Source organism: Erythrolamprus reginae, chromosome Z (genome assembly GCF_031021105.1).
Source record: "Erythrolamprus reginae isolate rEryReg1 chromosome Z, rEryReg1.hap1, whole genome shotgun sequence".
Classification (NCBI taxonomy): domain Eukaryota; kingdom Metazoa; phylum Chordata; class Lepidosauria; order Squamata; family Dipsadidae; genus Erythrolamprus; species Erythrolamprus reginae.
Window position 1 is genome coordinate 46888522 of NC_091963.1, and position 15948 is coordinate 46904469.

The window sequence follows — 15948 nt, forward strand, 5'->3', positions numbered from 1 at the left end:
ACCTTCTTGGAGTGGGCGCTCAGGAGGCGCAGTGGTCTGGGCTCGGTCGTTCACTACCTTGATGATTTCTTGATGGCGGGGCCTGCGCGTTCAGAGCAATGCTTTGAATGCCGTGGGGACTTGTGGTTTTGGGGTAGTGTTAGGTGACCAGTGGTGCTGGTCGGCTTGGCCTCCGGAATGGAGCGCCTCTTCCCTCTTGACCTTTTTAGAGCTCTTTCCCCTGATAGTGGCCTTAGAGCTCTGGGGGGAGCAGTTTAGAGACAAGACTGTGCATTTTTGGTGTGACAACCTAGCGGTTGTCCATGTTGTGAATGCCCTGTCCTCTAAAAGCGACAGGGTCATGCGGCTTGTCCGCCATTTTGTGCACAGGTCCTTGTCCCTAAACACTTTGTTTTTGGCTAGGCATGTCCCCGGGTTAGATAACGGGGTAGCAGTACCGTAATTGTAGTGCAATAGATAATCCAACAAGGTATTTTAATCCATTATATATTCTACTTTTTATATAGTGAAGTAAACAGATTTATATGTTAATAATTTATCATATAATATTACAGATCAATATGGGAGCTGTATTTTCTCTTCTTTCTCCTTTGATTTTCCTTCTTACTATTTAAGTTTTATCAAGTAGCAAGTATTTGCATAAAGTTGCTTTTTACTACCGTAATTCATGAATTTTAATTGGCTTAGTAAAAAATATTATTTAACATAGATTTGGAATTTTATGAGAGCAGCAACTTTCTCTTCACATCTGTTAATGGCCTTAGCTACCAAAATAAAACATCCCTAAACATTTCTTTAAGGAAAGAAAAATCTTATGGATGAGAAAAAACTCCAGGACATATTTTTCCATTATTATCTGCGGGGAGGATGCTTTCCATTTTACTTATCAATGTCCATTTACTCATTTCTCCTTTTTCGCTACCTTTTGCATAGGGGAGGCGGAAAAAGTTTGTGATACTTATCAATGTCCACTTACTCATTTCTCCTTCTTCACTACCTTTTGCATAGGGGAGGCGGAAAAAGTTTGTGATACTTATCAATGTCCACTTACTCATTTCTCCTTCTTCACTACCTTTTGCATAGGGCAGGCGAAAAAAGTTTGTAATACTCTTTGTTTTCTCTATCCTATTTTTTTGCCTCTTATCATATGTACATTTACTTTGAAGTTAAGTCATGTCGAATTCCAAGAGATTTGCTTCTAAATGAAAACACATGAGCAGAACAAAAAAAGAATACTAACTTTATAGAAGAGTCTTACCAACACACTGTTAAATAATAATATTGAAAACATACATATAGGGATGAACATGGAAGCTTGAGCAGTTCATACCTGCATGGTTTTTAAAAAAAATAAAGTTTCAGTATAAGGTACAAATATAGAAGAAACATACATAGCATGTTGTTGCTACTGCCAACATATAAAATAACAAAAATCAATTTTTCCAAGTTCTTTATTCATCAAAGAATAAATCCACCTTTATCCATCACACCTAAATATTATATTTTTTGGAAATATAAAATAAAGGGATGTTATAGTTCTGTAAATAACTAAATCTTGGAAAAGTACTTCATAAAGCACATATATCCTTTTCAAAACCCATCTCTGTTCTTCTGTGTTCTTCATGTAGCTGCTTCAAGGCTGTCTTAGCAGCCTATATATGCACAGAAAACATTTTTAGAAACAAAAGCAAAGCAATTGACAATAAACACATATGCGGACCATCAAAAGTTCAAAGAAGTTGCTTTAACCAGCCAGTGGAATGCTTTCTTCTTATTCATACATTTTGTAAAGCACCTTCTTCAAACCACTTTACTGCCTTAATGGACAGCCATTTTTACACTATAATGTATTCACTTAGTAAGACAGAATTGACATGTTCTTAAACATGCCTATCTCAGACTTAAATAACATGCTTCATGCCATCTTAGATGATACCTTAAAGATTCTTAACATGGCACAAGTCCAGCAATTTGGATTTAATGGAAAGCCTTAACAACATCAAAAATGGTTCTAATTGTATTCTCTGGCTGCTCTCTGGCTTGCTAGCACAGTGCATCAAGGACTTCTGTTACAGGAGAGCACCTGGTCTAAATTTATTTCAACAGCCTAGAGCAAAATGGGAAGTGGTTAATGTTCAGCCACAATGGTGACAGCTTTACAAGATCTCGAAGCTTAAGAAACAAACAAATGAAAGGTTTGAAAGGTGATGTATAGGAATGGTGACAATAAAATTCAACATTAATATATCAAACATGAAGGATACACCACCCAGAATCTTAAGGGGTAAGTGCAGGGGCAAAGAAATGGAAAAAAAGAAAAGAAGAAAAAGGAAAAAAACAAGCCATCAGCAAAGTATCTAAATCTTTTTAAGAAAACACTTAAATAGTGTGCAATAATGCACCGCACAAGCAGACTTGAGTGCAGATGAACTCTAGAACAAGTATCCTTAAGTAAGTCTTGTTTCATTTGATAAACTTGTTTTGAAACCAAGGAATATAATGCATGTCAATGGATTGAAGAAACCAATTGTGCATGTAAATTGTTTAAAGAAAAAAATGAAAATGAAAAAAAAGGAAGCTCCCCAAATAACAACATATTCAAACTCAGAAATTGTTTTGAGTCAAACTTCAGAGTCTGTCCCTGATTATTTCAAATTTCAAAGCATCAAACATGTTTTGCATTATCCATTCTTAGATTTTTGGTTAACTACATTAAGATTAAAGGAAACCTAGTAAATCTCCAGATTAATTAATTGGATTTACATAGTGATACATTATAATGTGGTTTAATTTCACCATTAGTGTAATTATCTGAACAGAACTATGGCAATTTTTGAAATGTACTTTGTAGCCACATTTAACTTAGTAAATTGCTGAAAACTGTGAACAAAATTTTCTACCATTTGAGACAGGACGTGTGAATGTTTTAATATATGCCATCAAATGGGATCAATTTTTCTTAACCCTAAAAAAAAGCTAATCCCATATTTTTAGCATGCTGTGGAACCTAAATACATATGGTTTGTTCAAACTATATCAGGAATCTATAATTGACCATAACTGGTGAAACAATATTTACAGTATTCATATAAATTTACAGAAAAAATACATGTGAGTAGCAAAAATTAAAATACTGCAGCAGGCCTGCAGTGCAGCCTTATTAAGGATTTATTAATAATAATTTATTAATATCATAATGTTTAATGAATACTTATGCTGAACAGAGTTGTTGGATTCCCTTGTAGAATGCAAAAAATATTAGCTTGCAGACTAGAGCAATTCACAACGTAATTTACACTATGACTCATGTAATATCCTCAAAAATGAAAATACTTTTTGAGGTTTGTAATACAGTCACATTATACCATGAGCCAGAATTTCAAATACAGTGATACCTTATCTTACAAACTTAATTGGTTCCGGGACGAGGTTCTTAAGGTGAAAAGTTTGTAAGACAAAACAATGTTTCCCATAGGAATCAATGGAAAAGCGATTAATGCGTGCAGCCCAAAATTCACCCCTTTTGCCAGCCGAAGCGCCCATTTTTGCACTGCTGAGATTTCCCTGAGGCTCCCCACCATGGGAAACCCCACCTCCGAACTTCTGTGTTTTTGCGATGCTGCAGGGAAATCCCAGCAATGGAAGTCCAGAGGTGGGGTTTCCCAGCAAAGGGAGCATCAGTGAAATCACAGCATCACAAAAACACCAAAGTCCTCGAAACCCCATCTCCAGACCTCTGTGTTTTTGCGATGCTGTGATTTCACTGAGGCTCCCCTCGCTGGGAAACCCCACCTCCGGACTTCCGTTGCCAGCGAAGTGCCCATTTTTGCGCTGCTGGGGTTCCCCTGCTGGGACTGCCCTGCAGCATCACAAAAACATGCAAGTCCGGAGGTGGGGTTTCCCATGGAGGGGAGCCTCAGGAAAATCCCAGCAGCACAAAAACGGGTGCTTCGCTGGCAACGAAAGTCTGGAGGCGGGGCATCCCAGCGGCGGCGGTGGGTTTGTAAGGTGAAAATAGTTTGTAAGAAGAGGCAAAAAAAAATCTTAAATCCCGGGTTTGTATCTCGAAAAGTTTGTATGATGAGGCGTTTGTAAGATGAGGTATCACTGTACCTCATATCTCTATTGTAGCCCCCCTCTCTTGCCTCTTTTTTTATTCTGGGGAGAGACATGTCTGCTGTTCTATATGGGTTGATAAAGAGACAAAGAATGCCTAACACACGGTCTAAGAACCACTGTTTTCTAGTTATTCTTATACTCAGCAGCAGCAGCAGAATAGCTGATCCAACCAATTGGAAAATATACTGCAAGTACTAACAATAATATCCTGCCTACAAGGATTACTCACAACATTGCATTTATATATATACTATTTTCTCATGGATTTTTAGCAGTTTGGAATGGCTGGATGATAATACTCTTTATTGAAACAGGAAATTTGGCCGGTAGACTACAGTATTAATGTCTAAACATATTATTACAATTTTCCCCCTTTTTAAAAAAGATAAAAGTATAGATAAGAATAATTTAATTTGTATTCAGAAAATTATTTAAAAGAAGTAATGCTATATCAAGATGGCTGTAAAAATGTTCACTTTCCAAAAAACCTATCCACTTCCAAAGAAACTTCCCTGCATCTCTCTCATTTGCTGCCACCCTAAAGAAAAGGTAAACCTTCAACTTTTTATTTTATCTACATATAAAGCACCTTGAACTAGTAACATAAAACCCTTGACATTTATTCTGGCTTAGAGTAAAAATGCTGAAGTAGCATCTGTCAGGCAGTGCTAATTGAGCCAAAGCTGCAGGTCATAAAGTATCTTTTAAAGAGCAAAATACTGCCAAATGGAAAGGCTGAAAAAGTTCCCTACCCTTTTGGCATTTCTCAAATTGTAATCTTGGTAAAAATGGCTGGTATGTTTGACTCTAATAATATAATAAAGAAAAATAGGGCATATTCAAAATGTTAAAGGTATACTTTCCATGGCTATTCCAAGATCTGGAATAGATAGAAAAAAACAAACTATCATAAACAGCCTCACCCAACCTAGCAATCTATAATAATTTAGGATTCTACAATTCCTTCATAATAATGTTATTTGCAATCCTAACACTGTTAAAGAATGCCAGGTTGGATAATATCTCTCTCTCTCTCTCTCAGTATCTTGAAACCCAAGGGCCATAAAGAATGCCCAGATGCCTTTTTCTCTCCAAGAGAGCTGTTAAAAACTGATGACAAGATTAGTGGGGATACAAATGAAAGCTGTAGCATTAAGTATGCTAAGCATAACATCATTCACACATTTCATCCCACCAACTGGCAGTCCCACCAGACAGATCCTTGATATTAGATTAGGATTGAACTCCAGAGGACTAAAACTACTTGTAAGAAGTAGTTAGTAACAAGTGGCTCAAACAACAGAATCTTGCTGGGCTCATTGTATTGTACCACTCCCTCTTTTTATAGTCATATGAATTGAGAACATTATCGGCCCCCTTCTCACATATTTTTGTTTTCCTTTGGATATCTTCTGTTGCATTAGTAATGGGTATTCTCTATCTCAGTCAAGGTCACCCTTCTTACTTCCTTACATTAAGAAAACAAGTGAAACTCTCACATCCAGCCCATGTGTCTAAAACCAAGAATTTTTTTAAAAAAAGAAAAAAAAACCTTAATGAAATAAGACCTGATTGTAATTATAAAAAGCAAAAATTCATAGTAATGGGCTCAATTTACTTCTAGGCCTCAGGCCCCAAGGGAATATCCTGGTCTTCAAGGATTTATGAAATGCTAGCAGTCAAACCTCTTGGCTTTCAGGGGGTGTGATATTTTAGAGAGCAGGCATATATAAGAACCATAAACTAGCCAGATTATCTCATCAACAGAGTAAGTATGTAGCTATATATTTATTCAGTTGTTAAATGGTGAGATAATTTACTTGCTATGAATCAAATTTAACATTACAACCAAGGATAATAAAAGTCTACTAAAGTCATCCATCAAATATGTATTCTGTCCCGTGCTGCCAGGGATTGTACTGTATATATGGGACTAAAAACTAAAATTCTGTCATCAGACCATTTCTCTAATTCTATTCAATTAGGTTTTAGTGCAGTGTTGATTGTACAAAAATAATACATAAAATAAAAAAATATGCACATTGCTGGCAATTTCTAAAAAAGCACTAAATATTTGACTAGCTGTAAAACCATTAACACTGTAGCTATTATGTCTGTGGAAAGATTAGAGATTCAATCTAAAGGGGATCAATCAAATCACCTCTTTGAATCAAATATTTCTTGTTAGTTCATGACATTGATCAAATCATGCAATTGGGATGATTGTGGAGAAATATGAATAATTCTGACTTTCTAGTAGATTTCGCAGGGAACTTAAACAACCCTGGAATTCTTCCATATATGGGAAAGGTTTAGGGTGATGGGCTCTGATTATGCTAGGAAAAGCTATTGAGATTTGGCACTGATACAAGCCCTGTCCATTCAATATTTAGGATTTTTTTTAAAAAAAACTTTCCTTTTTTCCTATTACTTCTGTCTCTGTTTTGCTATCCACTGAGTACATGAATAAATCTCAGGCAGTGTGCCAGATGTTAGGATTACTTTTGCTATAATCTGCAGACTGTTTATATGTATAATATGAACACAGCCTTATACACACAGTTGTAAGTGTTCAGAGCTCACAAAGATATCTCATTCAAGAAGTTTACATCTACTATTGTATTCTTTAGTATTATTTCCCAAAGAAGTTAAACTCGCCATTGAATCATGACAAATCTGTTGTTTTTGAAAGGCAAATGCAAAGTTATCCTTAACATTGAACTTGCCAGCCAGCCTGCCAGATCTATGCAGCCTGTCTGCCAGCTCAAGAAAGGCAAACTTAAGTGCTAACTTTTCAAACAATTTTTATTTCTGAGTTGGAGTATGATACCACATTAAACATTATTTCTCTACAGGGCATTTTGTTGAGCAATTTGGAGGCTGTTGTATATTTCTGCTCGCTCTCTGTTGTAAAAAAATGTAAGAAGAATAATCTCATTATATAGGAAGTGAAGCAGCTATGAGTTAAATACTTCCCCATAATAGCCTAAAGTTGAAGCTTTTTCCAGATCAAATCTTGAATCTCAAACCTAAAATTGATGAAGACCAAACACATACCCTTCTAGTATTTATTCTACAATCAGTTGAGATTATGTAGGGGAGATGGGAGGGGGACAAACTCTATACCCTAGTGCTCTCCTTTTGCCCTACTCCTGTTCATAAATAGATTTGATATTTTTCTACTATAATAGTAGTGACCATATCTGTCTCTCTAATCTAGAATAGCTTTGATATTATTTGACATCATTTGACATTATTTGGGCAAGTAATTATGTATCCATTTTGCCTAAATGTAGCCATGACACATTCATGTGTAAGGAGCATAAACATAAATAAAAGTACCCTTTTGCTAGCAAACTTTTATATTCTTCCAAAAAGACACAATGAACACATTAACCTAACTTTGTTATCATGCTGTCAAAGATACTAATTTGTCCACATCTATTGCATTACATTTTAAATCATTATCATGTTGACTGAATAACTTTCACAACTTTTGCTTTAATATTTTATTTCTAGAGATGACTCTTAGCAACTACACAGATTTTTCTCCATGAATCTCTATATTATAAATATAAAAAGTGATGAATTACATAGATTAATACATGCCCACCCACCTATCATCCACATGATTACTTAATACTTACCATGCCACCCACAGAAAAGTATACTAAACATAGGCTGTATCCTAACCAATTACTCAGTAATGTCAGACAAAATGTATCCAAGGAATTAGAAATACGAAACCAGGATAATTAGTCACCCTTCAGTTTTCTTAACCATGATTTTTTTTGGGAGGGGGAATTAATGAAACTGCACCATATATACTTTGAAAAAAAATAGTTTCTTCTAAAATGTAGTGGAGATTCTGGACATTCCAAGGCTTTGCTCAATTTTTATTTTATTTTATTAAAGTCAATGTAACATAAGAGGTTTTCAGCTTCACTTTAAGGATCTGGGTTCATGTGAAATCCTGAAAGAAAATTGTCTTTTGTCTTTTGAAATGCAAACATTGAATCAGTGATGCGGTGTGGTCAGGTGCTCCATTCTGATAGGAAATTCCAGGATGTGTGTACCGCTGCGTGCTTCCGACCTGCGAACATGCATCCTTGTGCAAGATTTGGCTTTTGCGCATGCGGAGAAGCAAAAATATTGGCAAAAATCGCCAAAATCTCACTTGTGCGCACATCTCGCAGGATTCCGCTTGCCGCGTATGCGCACAAGCAAAATCTCATGCTGGTGGGCATGTGTCTCCCTGCTGGACATATGCATACATACGATAGTATTGGAGTGCGCACCCGTAGCGCTGAAGATGAACAACCCTTCACTGCATTGAACCATAGTTTCATTTATAGTGAGAGATCAAGTATGTCAGGTTAATCTATCAGGCCTATGCAAGTAATTCCTCCCCCCTCCCCAAACATCTAGTGCCAGTTGAAGCTCCAAGCATGCTTTAGGAAGTTTACTGTTTCAGTATACTCACTCAGTCTGCCTAGGTCAGTGTTTCCCAACCTTGTTGACTTAAAGATGCCAGAATTTCCTAGCCAGCAAATTAAGAAAATTGATAATTATCTCTCTAGTTTATTTGACATAAAAACCAAAGCATGAATCCCAGAGAAACAGATTTCCAAAGATAATGTTGAAAGCACCACCATCAGACACTTAGTTTCAGTTGTTACTGAAGTATTTAGATGAAATTAGAGAAAAAGAGAGAATACTAATACTGTTTTTGATGCGCAATCAAAATTCAATATACTGATTTTTTGATGTGTTACCAAAATTCAAAATTTCAGTAATAGTTTTATTTTGATATTCATATCAAATTCAAAAGTATATTCAGAAATGATTCAGAAATATTAAGGTTACATTTTATCTTCTGACCAAATTTTATCAACCCCTCTACATTTATAACTCTATTAAATTACAGACTAATCATTCAATTTTTGACTTAGTAATAATAGGCTGAAAAAATAACATGTATTGACAAATTGAAGTTTAGCTCAGTTCTATTACCTATTTATTCAGATGTTGGCTCAAATCAGTTAATAGACCTAAGAAGTGTGTCCTAGATGGTAGACCTCTAGACTCATAATAGACCTGTCAAAGTTAGGTTGACCTAGGTGGTGCTAAATTACAATAATAGCAAGCTAATGCAATGTACTTCTGAAGCTAATCACCATGTGAAAATAGAAGCAACATCTTACAAAGCAGTGATTCATTCTGTGATGAATCATTATATTTGCAAATAGACTTGTAAGTACCCTCTAAAACATTTTCAAGTACACTAAAACTCTTCTGAAAACAGTATTTGTTCATTTCAGCCAACATATATTATCAACATTCTTGAAAGCGAATTTAATAAAGCAATAAGGATAACAATTCAGTGTGGGTTAAAATCCACCATCAGGGCAAAGCAGATTACCACATTCATATGTATGACTTTAAAAAAGTTTTAATCCTGACAGTTTTGTATGCAACTAGTTACAATGCCATTGAAAAAATGACTTATGATCAGTCCTGCACTTATGGCCATTGCAGAATTCAGATTCACAACATGTGAAAATTTGGGTGCTTGGTAACTGAAAGCTATTTACAATGAATGCAGCATCCAGAGATCATGTAATTGCCACTTCCTACCATCTTAGCCAACTAAGCAAAGTCAATAGGATGAGAAGATTTGCTTAACAACTAGACTATGCAATTAACTCCAGTGATTCATCAAAAATGGCAAAAAAATTAGGTTAAAATTAAAATCCGTCTTGCCTAGTAATGAAAATTCAATTGTGGTAATAAGTTGAGGATTACCTGGAGTCTGTAGGGATTAATATTCATTATATTCCTCCAATTCCCATATTTCTATTCCTCCTTAACATTTATATTTGCTGGAAAACTATGCTTAGTTTTGCATTTGTAGATGTTAATTTTTTTCATACCTCAGAGTTAGTAAAATATAATTATTAGATTTTCAAATACTCTTATATTGATCATGTTATGTGAATTCTATTGGCCAGATTTTTATTAAATAGAAGGCTTTGTGCTGCTGACGCAGTAGACAAAAAGAACTTCTTTATAGCCTGTTACTGCTGGTTTACAGAATGAATGAATTCTATTTAGCACAAAAACACAGTTTTTATTGTATTAAAAACCATAATTTTATGCACATGTAGATTCAAAGGTCTTCTTATCAGATTAAATGTTCAGCTACTGACTTTGAAGCTCATTAGAAAGAATTTTAAGATGACTTTTAAATTAAGCCTTTAACCTATATAATCAGCCAAGGAAACTACAATCACTAGATGCTCTACTTCAACAGTTTTACTGTCTGCTTTTAAAAATGCAGTTATTTTACTGGTATATAACTGGAGGAAATTTCAAGAAATATTGCATCTCAAAAGATTATCAAAGGTTCTTTCAAATGACATCAACAAACTAAGAATTTTTAAAATTCTAAAACACAGAAACTTTAAAATTTACTATATTTTTCAGTAAGACACACCTTTCTCCCCCTAACAGTGGTTCTCAACCTTTCTAATAGCGCAACCCCTTAATACAGTTTCTCATGTTGTGATGACCCCCAACCATAAGTGTAGAGTCAATTCTTCCAACAGAGCTTTAAGCTGATTGGCAGGAAAGTCAGAGGGACATCCCCATTGTAGAGGCCTGATTGGTCGGATTGTAAAAATATGTTCCAAGGTGCCAGAATAAAAGCTTTAGTTCCTAACACCATGGGAAATTTGCCTTTTCCCATGGTCTTAGGCACCCCTGTGAAATGGTGGTTTAATCCCCAAAGGAGTTTTGATCCCTGGTTGAGAACCACTGCCCTAAAAGTGGCTGAAAATTTGAATACGTCATACTCTGAAAGTACCTCTGCTCACCTATTATCTCCCACCCTTCAGACATTTTCAGCCTCTCTGCATCACTTTTTGGGCACCATCCTCACTGCCACTCGCATTTTGGTAATGAGCAGCACAGATCTTTTTATCCATTTAAAACTAGCTGCTCAGAGTCCTGTTGGAGTGAGCGGCATATAAATACAATAAATAAATAATAAAATAAATAAATATCACCCTAAATGCAATTAATTTGAGTGGGTGGGTTGGGGTGGGGGATAATTTTCATGGGAGCAGAAGAGGGATTTAGCACTGAAGGCTCCATTCCCAAAATGCCCTTGTCTTTTTATAGCTGTAGGCATTGAAAGCTTCGTATCCTTGCAGCAAAGCCTGATAGAGATGCAGCACTTCATTTGTCCTGGACGCTGCTATCTTGTAAACACACTTCCAGGATTCCCAGATCCTTTGGCCCAAAACTGTGTAGCAGCATCCAGGAGGACTGAAGTCCTGTGTCTCTATCAAATATTGCTGCGAGAAAATCAGGCTTTCAATGCACTTCCCAGGCCACTCCTGGAATCAGAGTCCGACCGAGGGAGAAAAGGTCCGACCGAGGGAGAAAATTCCGGGCTTGCCAAGAAGCCCGGAATTCAACTTCAAAAAAGCAAACTATGAACTCATTGATGCCCATCTCTCAACATTAAACTGGCAAACTCTATTCTCTAACTGCAACTCTACTGATGACCTCTACAACACATTCTTGCTAGAGATGAAAATAATCATCAGACTTTATGTACCATTAACCTCAATCAAGAAAAATAACCTCCCCATTTCAATAAGAAAATTACAAACAAGGAAAAAATCCCTCTGGCATGAAAACAAAAAAGGACAAGTAGCAAACTTCAAAAGCCGTTATAAAAGCATATGCAACCAAAAAAAAGCAGAATGTCTCCACTACCACAGCATACAAGAGGAAAACCTTCTACGCACCAAATCCAACCGAGCCTTCTACAACTTTGTCAACAAATAACTCAAAGACTCTAGACCTATTCCACCTCTCAAAGGACCCAACAACAAAGAATACAGTGATGATTCATCCAAAGCTAACCTCCTCAACTCATTCGTTGGCTCTGTCTTTGTCAACAGCAACGACTCATCCTCTAATTTCATCACTTGCACCTCAAACTCTCTAATGACCTAACCCATATAGACTTCACTGAAGACCATGTTGAAAAAGCATTACTTGACCTTAAACCTTCTGTATCAGTCGGACCAAACGGTCTATGTGCATACTTCCTAAAAAAGATCTTTTCTGCTATGGCTGAACCACTGAGCATAATTTTTGAAAAATCCTTCAGCACCAGCACACTTCCTAAACTATGGTTGAAAGGAATGGTCATCCCCATCTTCAAAAATGCAGATCCCTCTCTTGTAGATAACTACAATCAATATCACTATACAAATCATTGAATCAATTATAAACCAATCAATTACTCTCCACCTTGAAACTAATAATCTGCTCTCTAACAAAAAAATTGGATTCAGAAAAAAACTATCCTGCAACCTGCAGCTCCTCCACTGCAAAAACATATGGACAACTCATCTAGATCATGGAAAATCTATAGATGCAATCTATATTGACTTCTGCAAAGCCTTTGATTCAGTTGTCCACAACAAACTATTCCTAAATCTCAAATCCTATGGCATCTCAGGATCCCTCCACTGCTGGATTACAGTATTCCTATCAAACAGACAACAAGTAGTTCAAATAGGAAGCACCATATCTACCCCTGTCCCTGTTAAAAATGGTGTCCCACAAGGTAGCGTACTGGGACCAACCCTCTTCATTCGCTACATCAATGACCTTTGTGATCTCATCACAAGCAACTGTGTTTTCTTTGCAGATGATGTTAAACTTTTCTACACCACCGATAACACAACTAACTCGGACATTAACACCCTCGAAAATGTCCAAAGATACTTCACCAGAAGAGCCCTTCACTCCTCCACTCAAAACAGAATACCCTGTGAAACTAGACTTACTATCCTGAGTCTAGAAAGCTTACAACTACAATGTCTTAAACATGATCTAAGTATTGCCCATAAGATCATATGCTGCAGTGTCCTGCCTATCAATGACTACTTCAGTTTCAACCACAACAACACAAGAACACGGAACAGATACAAGATTAATATTAACCACTCCAAATTGGACTGTAAAAAATATGACTTTAGTAATCGAGTTGTCAAAGCGTGGAACTCATTACCGGACTCCATAGTATCTTCCCCTAACCCCCAACATTTTACCCTTAAACTATCCATGGCTGACCTCTCCAGATTCCTAAGAGATCAGTAATGGATGTGCATAAGTGCACTAGTGTGCCTCCCGTCCCTTGTCCTATTGTCTCTCCTGTAATTCATATATCGTATCTACTATTCTTCTATTCTATCCTTCTCATACTTTTCTACAATATTCTTCTATTATCTTATTGATATATTTTATTCCTATATTTTCACTTCTATTCTTTCTCCAATATATCTTACTCGAGTATATCCTCTATAACCGTCATTGTGTATTATTGTACACTGGACAAAATAAAAAAAATAAAAAAAATAAAATAAACTGTGTTTATGAGATGGCAGTGTCCAGGAGGTCTGAAGTGCTGCAGTCTTACTGCAAGAAAGCCAGGCTTTCAACACCTATAGCTATAAGTAGGAAGACAGGGTTGTCTCGAGAGTAGAGCCTTCAGTGACACGTCCCTCTTCTGCCCCCATGAAAATCATCCCCCATCCCACCCACTCCAGTTAAATGCATAGAGTAATATGATTTGTTTTACATGGATAAAAAGATCTGTGCTGCTCATTATCCAAATCCGAGTGGAAGTGAGGATCCCCACTGCTTGAAACCATCCAAAAAAGAAAGGCACAGAGGCTGCAATGGTCTGTGATAATCCTGGAACCTGGAACAGCTGGTTGGGGGGTATTCCAGAAGCTGATCCACCCACCAATCAGCTGCTCCTGCTGAATCAGGCTGCAATAATGTGCTGCAGCTGATCAGGTGTTTGCTGTTTGCTGCAAGGTCATTAGCCAGATCAATACCGATGGATGTTGGTAGGCAAAGGCAGAATTTTTTCCCCGTGTTTTCCTTCCCCAAAACTAGGTTGCGTCTTATAGTCTGGTGCATCTTATATGCAAAAAATATGGTATCTTGAAATGTAGAAAATCTGCATTAGTCCTGTTAGTAGCAAAGATGACATATTTATATAGGATAGCTGCATATTTTAAAAAATCATCCTGTAGACTTGATTTTTTCTTTTACAGAGGTAGATCACAAATAAAATTTAGTCATCTTTTATCAAATAACTCTGTATTAATTTAAACAACCAGCACCACAACAAAACCTTTTAATCAGATGATATTTATATTATATCTCAGCCAAGATTGTTATTTCCTTAACAAAAATTCTATAAGGGAGATTAATAGTTTTAGCAAAATCTTTTATTGTAAATCATTGAAATGTATCAGTAATGTAGTACAGAAAGAAATGAATGACTCAGAATTGCAGATGCACACAGCAAATATCCTGAAAATCTGGTGTTGCAAATAATGAAATAGACTATATTGTGTATTGGTGTAAATCACTTATTAACTTTTAGTACTCAAAGAAAAGATGAACTCACAAAAGATATAAAAAGGAATTTATATATTATACCAATGACAGGTAAATGATAAAATAATATATTTAGAGGCTGGGATACAAAAGTCCATATACTGTATATCAACTATCGAATTTTAATAGAACAAAATACATTGAATTTTACTTTTAATAAAATGTTTATTTCAACAAAAGAATCCAAGTTCATCAGTTTTTTCACTTTATTTTCATTGATCGTATTCATTTTTGAATCCGTAATTTCAAATTGAATGTGTTCCACCATGTACCGGTGTACCAATTTTGTATTGTCCATTTTGTTGCATCCTTCCAACCTAAAACTATTACTGCTTGGGCACTTTCTATAGCTGGTTCCTTAATTTCTCTGGATTCACCCATGTCCCTCTTCATTACTAATACTACCATCTCCTTTGTAATCACCCATTTTATATTTAACATCCTATTGGCCTCGTCTTGCACCTCTTTCCAGAATTTCTGCGCTCCCAAGCACTCCCAAAACATATGCATGAACTCCCCTCTCTCCTGACATCCATGTCAACAGGCTGCCTTAACATTCCGATAAATATGCGCAAGTTGTGCAGGTGTGTAGTACCACTTATGTAAGATTTTCCTTCTTATTTCTCTTAATTTTTCTTATATTCTTCACTATATTCTTCATGTCTTGTACGTCTATTTGAAATTCACTTTGCCATCATCTAGTTAATCCCTGGATCACCCCCCCGTCTGCCTGCATTAACATCCTATATATATTACCTGCCTATGACCTTGTATTGTCACTTTTGTCTCTTAAAATTTTCTCTAATTCTGTCTCTTCCATTAGTAGTGCTTCTTTATTTTGTCTTTAATTCAAATATGTACATATTGTGTTTATCTGCAACCATCTCTGTTGACCCAACCACCATTCTATTCGACTTCTACTAACAAAAAAATAAAATTGCATTGTCAAGGAAATCAAGCATTCAGATGGGTATCAATCTGTCAAAATAAATTAAGGCTACTATCTTTGATCTTTTATGACACATGTTTGCAATGACACAGTTGAAAAAAAATTCAAAGGATATCAAAACTAAACTTTTATCATAACATTGTTGGGCTTTTAACATAATAAGGTTACTGTAAGAGTAAAATAAGAATTAAATCTTTGAATCAATTAATTTTGCTTTTTTGGAAGATATATTTTTTTTCATTGACTATATCCCTTGAAAAAAAAGTCTGCCTATAGGAAGTATAAAGAGTCTGTAAGTATAGCCGACAGAGGTGTATAAAATGAGACAGAAGGAGGCAGACAGATAATATATGCTGCTAAAGTCTCAAAAGAGGAAGAAATTG

General features: G+C 36.0%; 1 protein-coding gene across 1 annotated transcript in view; it reads right to left on the reverse strand.

The window, feature by feature from the left end:
- JAZF1 (JAZF zinc finger 1) overlaps window positions 1-15948 on the reverse strand; it is a 174391-nt gene that overhangs the window by 95204 nt on the left and 63239 nt on the right. The window lies entirely within an intron of this gene.